We start from the raw sequence: 13,414 nt of genomic DNA on the forward strand, positions 1-13,414 counted from the left end.
CGTATTGCTCCTGTGCGCCAAGGAAACCACATCTCTCATTTTTTGATACATCCTGATCTTGTGGGAGTTTCTGCTGAGGTTACTAGTTCCTCCACCCCCCAATGTCCTGTATGTTACAAAGTATTCGATGGGTGGAGCGGCCAGTATATACTACCCTGTGGACACTACTACCACTTAATATGTTTAGTGAGACAAATGCAAAATACTTCCACATGTGCATTGTGCAATGTCCCGACGATAAATCAAGGTATTTATACATTGTTCGGCATGGCTAGCGAGCGAATATAAACCACGAGGACTTTTAGATGCAACTCCTAGTGCAATTCGTAATTTATTTCAAGATGAAAGCTAAGAAAGACAAATCCTACTTTTGTATTGATAATTTCTCCAAATACGATCATTTGTACAAGTACTTTTTATGAAATTAATGAAATGACTTCTTCCTCTATGTCAGTATCTTGCTCCAAAATTCTTTCATCGTTAACTCTCTCGTCTGCTAAATTAAGCTCATCTAAGTCAATGTCTAAATTGTCTTCTATCTCAAGGGTGGTGCACAACGTGCGTCCAACATCAAAGTTCTCGTCTACTACATCATCACAATTGTACATCCATCTGGGCATATCTTCTTCATACTCTTCGCTTTCAATGTCTCGCAAGATATTTTCATTGCAATACATGTAAACAAGTTTATTTGCTCGATCTGCAAGAAGTCGATTGCGAATAGTACTGTGAATATATTTGTACATGCTCCAGTTTCTTTCTGAGCCTGAGTTTGAAGAGCACTGACTTAGAACCTTCATCGCAAGGTTGCGCAATAAAGCATAATGCTCACCACCATTCATCATCCACCACTTCAATGCAGGTTGCTCTTTAGCCATTTGTTGAACAAGGGAGTTGGAAAATAAACCCTCTTTCAATCGAAATGAGGTCATCTCCTTTATGCACTTTACATGATCATCATCATTATTATAGAAATTGTTTACCACTTTATAAAAATCTTGCACCACTTCAATGTTGGACATCAAATCCATATTCCAATATTCAGGATCTAACATGTAAGCAGCACTGTGTTGGTGAATGCGCTCCAATCCATCTAGCATGAAAGTACTTCAATAGAACTTTTCTTTGTCTACTGGAGAATGGTACACGCCATTGCTTTTCCACCACTGAATGCTCTTATTTCTCAGGACACTCCAAACTCCGCTGGACAGTCCACCATTGCATCCATGCTTTTCCGAGATTAGGCGCTCTTTGATCAAGACTTCGTACGGCATACATAACAGGCATCATTACATGGTATGCATCCATCACACTGTTCCACCAACTTCTTCTCGTAAGCGCTGCCTTCAAGACTTTGATTTTCTCTTTCACTTTTTCAAGTTGAGTGTTCTCCCAGTCATGAAATGCCATGCATGTAAATGTTTCGCAAACTGCATCTTTATTTCTAAGAAGAGACTCAAAAGTGTAAAAGTGAGTGCAAAACCTAGTCTCCGCTGGAAGCTTTAACATAACTGACATGCGAGGTCGAAAAATATCTAACACTCTGTGCCTCTTGAGCATGAATCTCACAAGCTGGCGAGCAGTGTCGACGATTGAGGCAAACCATTTGGTATCATCAGATTTATACCAATCTTTTAATACAAGATTCAAACTATGAGTATTACAGCCTACCGAAAAAATATGAGGATATTGTCGTTGTAGGATTTTGGATGCATTTTTGCAATTTTTTGCATTGTCCATGACGACTTGGACTACATTTTTGGCACCCACTTCCTCTATCACAGAGCTAATGACTTGAGCAATGTAAGCCCCAGTTTTGATTGAACCAGCTGAATCCATGGCACGGATGAAAGTTTCACCTCTAGGTGAAATAACCATTATATTAATTAATGGTTTTCTTTGCACATTAGACCATCCATCACTTGCTATACTACATCCAGAAAGCTCTATATTGCTAAGAATTATTCTTTGTACACGTTCTTTTACTTGCGCATAACATTTCTCTAATAGATCATTTCGCATAGCATGGTACGTAGGCGGTGAAAACCCTGGTCCAAACTCACCAATTTTCTTCCAATGCTCACTGTCCACCATCATCATAGCACTCCCAGAAAAGTAAATCGCTTCAGCAAGGGAGAGTTGTGCATCATCGAGTCGACCTTGACGTAGACTTTCTTGTAATGAAGTTTGACGCATGGGTATATTTCCTACGTCAAAGTTTGGCTTGCAGGAAGATGCACTGGGTAAATTACTTTCTGGTTGCACATTGCCGTTCGGGGTACAAGTAGGCGATGTAGTGGGATTTTGATGATTAGAACAACAGTGTTCTTGCTGCCTTGATACATTAATGGTAGGAGTGTCATGTTTTCTTGAATCTTTCTTTTGAATTTCTTCTCTTATGCGTTTGGCCACTATAGGTGCAGAGGGGTGGCTACATGACTTTTTCTTCGGTCCGCCTAAAAAGTGTTCTCTTAGTCGAGGCGCCCCACCTAATTTTACTGCATGGCATAGCTTACACTCCCAATCTATGAATCGATCACCAACGTTAATTGCATATTGCCACTCTATCCCAGGTGCCTTTTTTTTTCTGCTATTTGAAATTTGGACTCTATTGGAGGTATCATTGGATCCAACATTGTCCGCTATCTCAACAAATAACCTATTCAACCAAGCATATAACAATGAATACACAAATGAAAAAACAACAAATCACTCACGTATTACAAAACATACATTAGCAGACAAAGTACTTCGAAACTATCTTGACAAAGACAAAAGATCATCACCATTAGGGCCAATTTGGACAAGAAAAGGGCTGTCTAAGGATCTAAAAAGGGGCAACTTAAAAAAGACCATGAAGATCTTACCAAAACTATTCAACATGGGTACTCATTGGATAGAGCTCATCAAGCGCCACCTGTGGACCATTTGAGCGCTAAATTTGGAGTTCATATGTAAAAGTTATGGCTAAAATAGTGCAAAATGTTCCAAAAGTAAGTGAAGGAGATCTTGACACGTGTAAAAAAATGCCATACTTCTTGACACGTGGCTCCTCCTTGACCCTTAGATCAAGAATAGAGAAACCCTAAACAGCCCTTTTTTCATCCAAATTGGCCCTAATGATAACACAAAACTACTTCAAACTATCTTGCAAGGTCTTACTACAAAACTACTTCGAAACTATCATGCGCATTACACCCCCAATGAAGGATGCCTTTTGTACCCAATTAAGGATACTTTACACAATCAAAGATCTATGCTTGCCCAATACTCTAGTATAGGACAATAGACCCTTGTCTACTCTAAACTATATCAAGTATCAAGAACCAATACAAGCCCCTAAGCAGGACTCTTGGCTCCATCAAACCATTCATAAAGCAAAATGAGGTAGATTACGTACGTGGCTCAAATGCAAAGCTGAATGACTCCAAATTTGTCCCTAAATCTCTGCAAGTATTAGCTACGAACCACATCCTGCCCCCAGTTCAAAGAACTAAGGACGAGTGGCTCAATAGCCTTAGGAGTGCCTACAAGGAAAGACGACAGCCCCTAAGATAAGGACGTTCTTCCCAAGAGAACACTTCTAGCAACTCGAGAGCTCTACAAGTACTTTGAGGAGAGATATCACGCCCCCAAAACAAGGACTATCTCCCCAAAAGTTGTACGATGGGTGTCGGGCAATCTTTATAAACAGAATAGTACCCCGCCGGGGTTCTTTTGTTTTCCCGGCGGGCCCGCCGGGAAAATCAAAAGCCCGGAGGTGTTACGGGACTAGTGGGTTCTGGCAGGTCATTGCTCAGGTCATGTGAATATACAATGTGATCACAAGTTTTAATATGTTAACAATAGGTTTTATTAACGTGATCACGAAATTGTGAAGACGTTAATGAAATCCCTGATGTCAAGGCTTCAATGATGGAGAGTTCAACGCAAGCTTTGAAGGTGACCATAGTGTGCAGGATGTATGCCGTAGCCAAGATCATTGTAGAAACATTCTCAAGAGCACATTGATATCAAAGTCTATCCTTGAAAGTTGGTAGATCCAATGTGAGAAATCCCGCAAAAAGTTGAAGGAGCGAAACCCACCAAGAGATGATCTTGGGGGGGTCACTCATAAATATGTAAGCATAGCACGTGAGTTCAATAGAAGGGGTTTTTTTAATCCCTTTTTAACATATTTTTTGCATACAGAAGGGTACCATTTAAAGGGGATATTTACAGATTGAATAGAAAAAGGGTGTGTTTTATTCATGAAACATTTACAGATAAGGGGTTTTTTAATTAACCCTTGAACGCACGTGATATAGAGAGTTTACTTATAGTGAACCGCCTCGAGGAGATGATAGGTTCGAGCTCACTACTACGGAGGATCTCAATGGCAGGTCCTTGGTTCAAGTGTGGTGTCATGAATGTGGAACAACTTATGGTTCCGAATTCATTGGCAAGCAATCATGAATGTGCAACAACTTATGGTTCCGGATTCATTGGCAAGCAATCAACTTATGTAAATTCTCTAATTTCATGAGAACTCATGTTTTAGAAAGTCAAGGGCATCAAAGAAGATACCTAGCTAATCGAGGATTGAAGGATGAAGCAACACCTAGCTCAAAAGATATAGAAGACCATGGTGGGGATATGATTGCAATTCTAGCAGCAATGGAGGAAATGAATACCTTCAATGTTACTCTCATGAAGGTAAGTAACCTCTTTTTTCTAACCATTGCTGCAACCTTAAGTAAAATATTTATCATGCATGGCTACTGTAAGTCGTAAAGGAGCTGATTTTCAGTTGAGTTTTGAGTTTCTTTTTGGAGTTGATTCTTGATTGATTTTGAAGCTTCTTTTGTAATATTGTTTGCCTCAGTTTATGTAGGAGCTGATTGAAGCAACCTTGAACGATAACAAGGACAAGAGCATTGTAAGAGTGGTATGCAAGTACGATGATGGGAAGTGTGCCGTTTCGAAAACCAGATCTACAAACTCTTCTTATACAGAGTATGTCAAAGAAAAATCTCACATTATGGCTGTGGGCAAAACATCATCGGGCCATTCACCTCCACTCTTAAAATAATAGGGCTTGGTGGGCGACCAAAGAAGCATTTTGAGGCAGATCCATGAAAAAAATCCTTGGGTGCTTTTCTAACACACGGACCAAAGGAAGTGCCACACCATCGCATGTGGAATCACCTTCTACTCCCGGAGGTGATTCATGCATAACTTCTTCATTAAATTTTCATCTCTTCTTGTGTTGGGGATTATGGGGTAGTCCAATGTGCTTTATCGAGGGTGATGATTTTTCCCAAGTAGGGAGTAGGAGGGGAGGGGAGTAGAGGTATTTAATTGATACAACTAATAATTATAATTTGATAGATACAACAACCAGGTAGTGATATAGTTTCACGGGTTTTCTCTCTTGAAATTTTGAAATGAAATGACGTAGACTTCTAAGGTTCATGCACCTGAGTGAAGACTTCTACGGTTCATGCACCTGAGTGTAACGTTCATGAACCTGTTACGTAGGTGGATGTGTCCAGATGCGATGCTCTCTATATAAATAAGGTTCTCGGACAAGCGTTTATCGGTGAACCAAATATTATTTAGCTGCTTTACAAGATCATACTACGTAGTTCTCACTCATCATCACACACATAATCTAACGATGTGTGATTTTCTTTTAGTATCAAAAATTTGCAGCATTGTGGTCACATGGACACCATTTTTGAGTGGAGCGCATCAATAAGAAGAGAACAACATTCGATTGTGGTGTGAAAGCAAATTTCATGCATGAAAGCAGGACTAGTGCAAGTGATTCAAATATGGATGTGGCATGTTGGATTACTTTAGAACCATCCAAGATACCATCATGGTTTGCTTTAGAAAGTTTCATATGTTTATATTTGATGTTAAGTGGTTCAAGGTAGTGACAACAGGAGCACATGAAACCATGCAAAGAGACAAATCCCAAGTGGACTCCACAAAGATGTGGACAGACCAAAAACACACATTTGTACTACGAGAGCACTCTGAGCAAATAATCTTTAAGGAGGACCCAAGAGATCTAAGATGGTGGTTTTTAATCCAAGTGGCACCACGTAATAAACAAATACATGAAAACATGGAAATAGATGGAGATGAAGCAGAGATTGGTGTGGGCCAACAAGATCAAGTTCCACTACGTGTCGAAGTACAGCAAGAGCAAGGGCTAGACGAAGGTATAGAGATCAAAAAATCAGAGCAGGAAATGTTTCAGACACAGTAGACAGTGATCTTGACGAAGAACTAGCAACAAATGAGGAACCAAAGCCATAGCTAGAAGATTTAGAGGCCGACATAGATGCATCATCTATTCCCACACGATTTGAAGATGACGGGATTTCCTTGAAATAGATATTTTGGAGCTAATGATCTTTTTAATGATGAGAGGGTTGATAATGATCAACTTTGATTTTGTAAACATGCAAAGAATTTCACATGTTCAGTAATGCATTTATTGGTTTTATTAATTTTACAAGTATTTTAATATACTAAAAGTGAAAAAGAAACATATATATTGGTAATGATACAAACAAGGGAAAAATTAAATAATTAAATCTCTGGCTTTTATTGCAACGTGTATAGCGACGTTATTTCCAACATTTATAGCGATGTTTTTCGGACGTTATTTGTAATTTTTTATAAACATACTTATATAGACGCTTATTCCAACACTGCGAACAGGCGTCGAAAAACGTCGCTAGAACATAGGCATCCAGTAGTAGTGGGGGTTCACCTTATAGAACCTGTAAAGTACCACGTGATTTCAAATGAAGGGGTATTTTATTTAGGTTGACTTATAGTTTTCCACAAATAGAAAGGGTATTTCTATTCCTAGCCTATGAGTTAAGATTAGGGGTGTATTTATTCCAAAATAGCTAGAAAAAATGGAGTATGTTTTAATGGTATAGCTCTTTTAGCCTTTAGCTCAATGGCATGGGTTCAAGTCCTCCCCCACGAGACACATGTGAGATTTTTGAATCTTTCCTTAAAGAGTTCAAGTTCTTTTTGAAACTTGATTTTTATGTAGAGTTTTATGCAGAGTTCAAAATTTTTTGAAACTTGAATTTTAGTTAAAGATTTTTGGGGAAAGAAAACCCATGCTTAAATGATTAGAATGCATTGAACTCTTCAAGATGCCTTTCTCTTCCCTTCAATTTTCAGGTAGAGTTTTATGTAGAGTTCAATTTTTTTGAAACTTTAATTTTAGTTAAAGCTTTTGGGGAAAGAGAACCCATGCTTAAATGATTAGAATGTATTGAATCTTTCAAGCTTCCTTTCCCTCCCCTCGTCTCCCGCTCTACCTTTTGGGTTCTGTGTTTTTTATTATCTTGAACCAATATCTAAAATTTCAAATCTTTTCTCTCTTATGTCTGAGTATGGAATGAGTAAAGTAACAAATCCACAGGCACCCACACGCTTGCGCGTACTAATGCACAAGCTTTTGCCTCTCTATTGACAACATGGGAATCCTCTTCCTCTCCTTTCAACCTTCTCAGACATTATATCTATTTGATTTTTATTCTATTTAATCTCTCATCTTTCAATAGTCTTCTTGTTGTTATTTGTCTTAACTATTTTCAAAAATTAAACTTGTTGCTATGCAGGCTGATTTCTTGTTTAAGTGGGATCTCTTATTTTCAAGCCTTCTTTTCTTGAAAGATAAGAAATCAGTTTTCAAGTGGCTCTTTATTGACAAGGCATATGTCTTCCTCTTCTCTTCACAAGATTCAGCTTTCTGACGTATTATATTTGATTTCTGTAAATTTTCTTAATCTCTCATGAACGTCATTTTTCAATTAACTCTTTCTAAAAATTTATACTTATTGCTATGTAGGTTGATTTCTTCTTCAAGCGGTTTCAAGCCTTCTTTTCGCAAGCTGAGAAATCAAATTTTTAGCTCTTCTTCCTCTCCTCTTCACAAGATTTGGCCTTCTCAAATACTATACTTGATTTTTATTTTGCTTAATCTCTCTTGAGAATTGTTTTTTAATAGTTCCCTCGCTTATTGTATTAACACTTTCCCAAAACTTTAACCTCTTGTTTGCAGGCTAACTATCTCCTTTCTTTTGTAACTGGGTGGGCTCGCTATTTTTCTACAAGCTGAAAAGGAGGCTTTTGCAAGTTAGTTTGATTCGTGAGCGAGAAACCCTTCGTATATGGAATGTGTAATTTCTTGCCATTGTCATGATTATTTCAATATTGTATGAAATTGGGCAAGCACTTTTGAAATTATTTTAACGAGTACATCCTCCTTTGCCGTCTATTCATTTGCATGCTTCTCTTTTTCTATTATATCTTTTACATAAAAAGCTGATCATTTATGGCTTCAAAGACTTGCATGGAGGTTTTTGATTATGGTTCTAGTGACAATAAGCTCTTGGGTTATGTGAGTTATCGTTGATTCTACATATAGGGTAGTACACAAAGAAATTACACAAGATGGGATTGTTCGTGGTTCATTTCAATTTGTAATTGAACATGAAGATGATGTTGAAGGTTGCACATTAAATCCTACATCAGAGGAGCGTTTGGCAGGTAGAAAGTGATAAATGTGGGTTTTCTCTCTTGAAATTTTGAAATGAAATGACGTAGACTTCTAAGGTTCATGCACCTGAGCGAAGACGTCTAAGGTTCATGCACCTGCACCTGAGTGTAACGTTCATGAACCTATTACGTAGGTGGATGTGTCCAGAGGGAATTGGTCGCGATGCTCTCTATATAAATAAGGTTCTCGGACAAGCGTTTATCGGTGAAGCAAATATTATTTAGCTGCTTTACAAGATCATACTACGTAGTTCTCACTCATCATCACACACATATTGTCCAAGCGCAAGAGCAGAAGATGGTGGCCGATGTGCAGAAAGCTTGGCACTACGGCGAGTACGGGGCGGTGGAGGAGGTGCTTCAGTTTGGGGAATACCCGGTCCCAGAAATCGTCCAGATCAAGTGCTCGTAAAGGTGCAGGCGGCAGCGCTCAATCCTGTGGACTTCAAGCGCAGGCGAGGTTATCTCAAGCACACTGACTCCGAGCTCCCGGTAATTAAGATTTGAGCCCTCACAGAATACAAGGAGCTTGCTTATTATGCTTCTGAATATTCCTATCAACTGCTAATTTGTGCGCATGCGGTACATTAACCCACCCACGTGCGTCTGCTGCAGCATGTCCCAGGCTACGATGTGGCCGGAGTCGTGGTTAAGGTTGGCAGCGAGGTGAAAGATTTGAAGGAAGGGGACGAGGTTTTTGGGGACGTCTCAGAGCATGCAGTGAATGGGCCGAAGCGCTTTGGGTCCCTGGCCCAATACACAGCAGTGGAAGAGAATCTCCTTGCTCTCAAACCCAAGAACCTCACTTTCGCTCAGGCAGCAAGCTTGCCCCTCGCACTCATCATCGCGCAAGAAGCCTTCGAGACAGCCAAATTCCAGCCCGGCCAGACGGCCCTCATACTGGGAGGAGCCGGAGGAGTGGGCAGCTTGGCCATCCAGGTATCTAGTATAATATATAATTGATGCTCACTTTTATCACCTCTGTAATTGACATGAAGTGATTACATATAAAGCTTTAATGTCATTGTTTAGCCTTGTAATGCTTTGCGCGCTTGCCCAGTTGACCAAGGTTGTCCATGGTGCCTCTGTGGTTGCCACTACAGCTAGCACAGGGAAAATCCAGGTCGTGAAGAGCCTCGGAGCCGATTTGGTCATCGACTACACCAAATCTAACTACTATGAGCTGCCAGAAAAGTACGACTTCGTCTTTGACACAGTGGGTAAGCTCCTAATTCTCATCATGGCCCAGATTAATGATAGGTAAATCCAGCCAGCGGCGGCAGCTTCTTTACCATTCAACAAAACCACCCATTTCCAAGGTTTGATAGGAGTTTACAACAAGTGAAGACATTTAGAAACAGGGATTGAGACCCGGGACATCCCAACCTAATTCCTACTCTCTAGTTCACATACCACACACACTCCATCCCCAACTTCCTTCCCACTCTTTAGTTCACATACCACACACTCCACAATATTGTTGCTGCTACTTGCCAGCTCTAGACGAGTCGGAATGCATTCTTTTATGCTCATGCATGATGGTTGATTGTGTGTGTGTGTAAATGCGCTCACTTTGAACATGCTTACCTTCCTACGATCTTGAGTAAGTACGTTGAGATACATTTTAAGAGTAACTGTTCCTTCTTACCAGGCTGCGTGCCCCATGATAGATGCTTGTAGATAACCTTTATAGTGAGTCATGTGTAGTGGTGGGCTATTAAGCTACTAAACCTTGAAGCTGTATTCCTAGTCTCACATGTGTCATGATTATGTACAGGAGATGGTGTAAATGCTGCCAAGGCTGCAAAGGAGGGAGGGTATGTGCTGACCATAGCCGATTTTCAAGCCAAGCCTCCTGTGATACCCTTTGTTCTCACTTCCAATGGATCCATCCTTGCAAAGCTCAACCCTTTCTTGGAGAGTGGGCAGTTGAAGCCCATCATTGATCCCAAAGGTCTCTTTTCTTTCTCCCAAGTAAAGGAGGCCTTCAGTTACTTGGAAACGGGAAAGGCAGTGGGCAAAGTAGTCATATCACCCATATTAGAATAAAGTAAAGGACTGCTACACACAAAAATAATACCCTAGTTTTCATTGATGTAAACTATTGTGATGCTGAATTCTATTTGATTGATGTATTTATTGTATTATGATGTTGAATTCTATAAGGTAGAAATATCTTGCCTATTAGAAGAGATAGTAACTATCTATTACATATTAACTATGGACATTAACCAAGGCACAAGGAGATGAGAGAAAAGACAAATCCTGGATTTCTAAAAAGTAAGAGGGAAAAATCCCTTCAATTGACCCTTTGTATTCCTGCGTTTCTCTTCTTAATGTCTTTTATATACCGCGTAGCAACGCGCGGGTTAAGTTCTAGTATCCAATTACGTAAGTCTCGAAATTTCTGAGGAAAAGATCTTGGTATTTCATCGATCATTCCCAAAAACGTTTTTGACACTAGTACTAATAAAATTTATTACGCTAATGCAAGAAATTTTGATCCTAATACATACATATATATATATATATATATATATATATATATATATATATTGGGCCTGGTTGATCTAGTTTGGCAAGGTATCATGTTTGAAATATAAAAGTAAGATTGGTTGATGGTATTTGATCTATGATTTAACAAGGATTTGATCTACATTCGATTTAACAATCGGATTGGATTGATTATCTACAAAATATTTGTTTGAGGAAGGGGGAGGATGGATGGTACGACTTTACAGAGCTTGCCAAACCTCTTTACTCTCACCCCCTTTCTATCACTTTAATTTTCCAAGCATGAAAACGCATAGACCTCAAAAATATCTAGAAGTCACATAATCTTACTTTTTTTTGGTGGCAAGAGTTTGGCAATTGGAATAATTCATGCCAAATCTTGATTCTTAGGATTGATGTTGATGGTATCACTTGATGATGCTACCTTCTCTTACACCTTGAATTCTTCATCAGTTCTTAAGGATTTGAAGTCTCATAATCTTACTTTTCTTTGGCAAGAGTTTGGCAATTCGAATAGTTCATTGATGCGAAATCTTTATTCTTAGGATTGATGATGATATCACTTGAAGTGTCCTCCTATACGTCCTGATTTACCACTTTTCTTTGTGAAACCATGATAATATATCACCTTTCTTTGTGCAACCATGATAATCCACGACAACTCTTTGTTCTTATGGGTGCTATTAGTAGTAACGCTTCACAATGCTTCCTAGTCCTTTTTACACTATCCCACCCTCTCATGCATGCTCTTTACAATCACTTTTATCTGGTAACCATGCAAATCTATGGAGACTTAAAAGAGATCACAAGTTATATTGTAATATCCTTTTCTTTGGAAACCATGTGTTATGGCTCGTTTTAGCTCTCTCCAAAACTCATCCATTCATAGAGAAAATCACAAACAAGCAACAATAATTGTGAGGTACTTTCCGTGCTTCCAAGCTCAAGTCTGTTGAAGCCACCGAGTGGTGGTTAGATTTTCTCTTTCAAGCCCTCTCTGTCTCACAAAGGAAGTTGCTTCCCCTTGCTACTACAAGTCTAACTTACACACCTCTCACTATCTACTCTCTCTCACAGAAACAATGAATAAGAACATGAGCTAAGTGGTTATATAATCTTTATTCTCAACTCTCTCTCTCTCTCTCTTGCACAAACGCACGTACACACGCACACTCATGCACACACAAACACACACACACATCCACCCCAAAGCACAAGAAGCAAAGATCATGTAGCCTAAACTAGAGAATATATTTAACACAAATGGAGATTGTGTCCATTTATTATGACATCATGTGTTATATACAAATGGTCCTAATTCATACTTAGGTGCCTAAAACTCCTAGCTAAGACTTTTTTTCATAATGTGTTATACATATAACTGGCCCTTATTCGTACTTGGGTGCCCAAAAATCCTAACTAAATGAGTTTGGGTGTTGCCAGATACTCATAATTGCTATACCTTTTATACTCCCTTTGCATGAAACTTATTGTTCACTCTCATGAATGGTAGATATGGTTATAGCTTGAATACCTAGTTGTCATCATCGAGTTTGTATGTGTAGTACTTGTAGAGTGATTGGACTCTCTCGAGAGTATGTATGTTGTATGGGTAAGTCGTGTAGACCATCTTCAAATGTTTTGTGCATATAAGATGGCAAGAATCTAAGTCGATGATAATAATACATGATGACTCTCTCTATTGAGCTTATGTTCATGTCAAAGCGTAGTATGTCAAGATCATAGCCTTCACATATTTGTTTTATTTGGTTGACTAAGAACAACAATTTGCTTCATGTATCTGCATATGTTATGACTATCTTCAAATTATTTGTGCATATAAGATGGCAATCATCTAAGTCAATGATAATAATACCTCATGACTTTATCTGTTGAGCTTATGTTCATGTCAATGTGTAGTATGTCATGATCATTCCATTCACATTTTTTTTCTTGGGTAGCTTCTTGTATCGACATATATCATGACTATTTTTGGATCATGTATTCTCCCCAAGATCTAATCCACAATAAATATTGTTTAGATTCTTGCATATTCTTCTATACAAAGTAATTATGTACGCCATGCAAGTCGAATGTCAAATGCATCAATTGGTGGTGGGACATTCAGACCATCAGTCTATGTTGACATATCCACATCTTATATGAACATGGTGCTTCCACTTCCATCCCTTATAGTTCTACACAATTACGTATCAAATGCCAAATGTATCAGTTGGGTGGTGGGAGGTTCGTTCACACCATCATAGCTTACATGTCCACCTCTTATATGAATAGGGTGTTTCCACTTCCATCTCTTATA

General features: G+C 39.0%; 1 pseudogene across 1 annotated transcript; it reads left to right on the forward strand.

The window, feature by feature from the left end:
* Positions 1 to 519: 519 nt before the first annotated feature.
* On the forward strand, positions 520 to 10,894 carry LOC147641646 (2-methylene-furan-3-one reductase-like; annotated as a pseudogene). Its single transcript, XR_015268416.1, has 5 exons — positions 520 to 549; positions 8,897 to 9,072; positions 9,196 to 9,519; positions 9,641 to 9,800; positions 10,358 to 10,894. The product of XR_015268416.1 is annotated as a 2-methylene-furan-3-one reductase-like (transcript).
* Positions 10,895 to 13,414: the final 2,520 nt, after the last annotated feature.

The sequence above is a fragment of the Cibotium barometz genome, chromosome 1 (assembly GCF_041138505.1).
Source record: "Cibotium barometz isolate CiBa-2024 chromosome 1, ASM4113850v1, whole genome shotgun sequence".
NCBI classification, from domain to species: domain Eukaryota; kingdom Viridiplantae; phylum Streptophyta; class Polypodiopsida; order Cyatheales; family Cibotiaceae; genus Cibotium; species Cibotium barometz.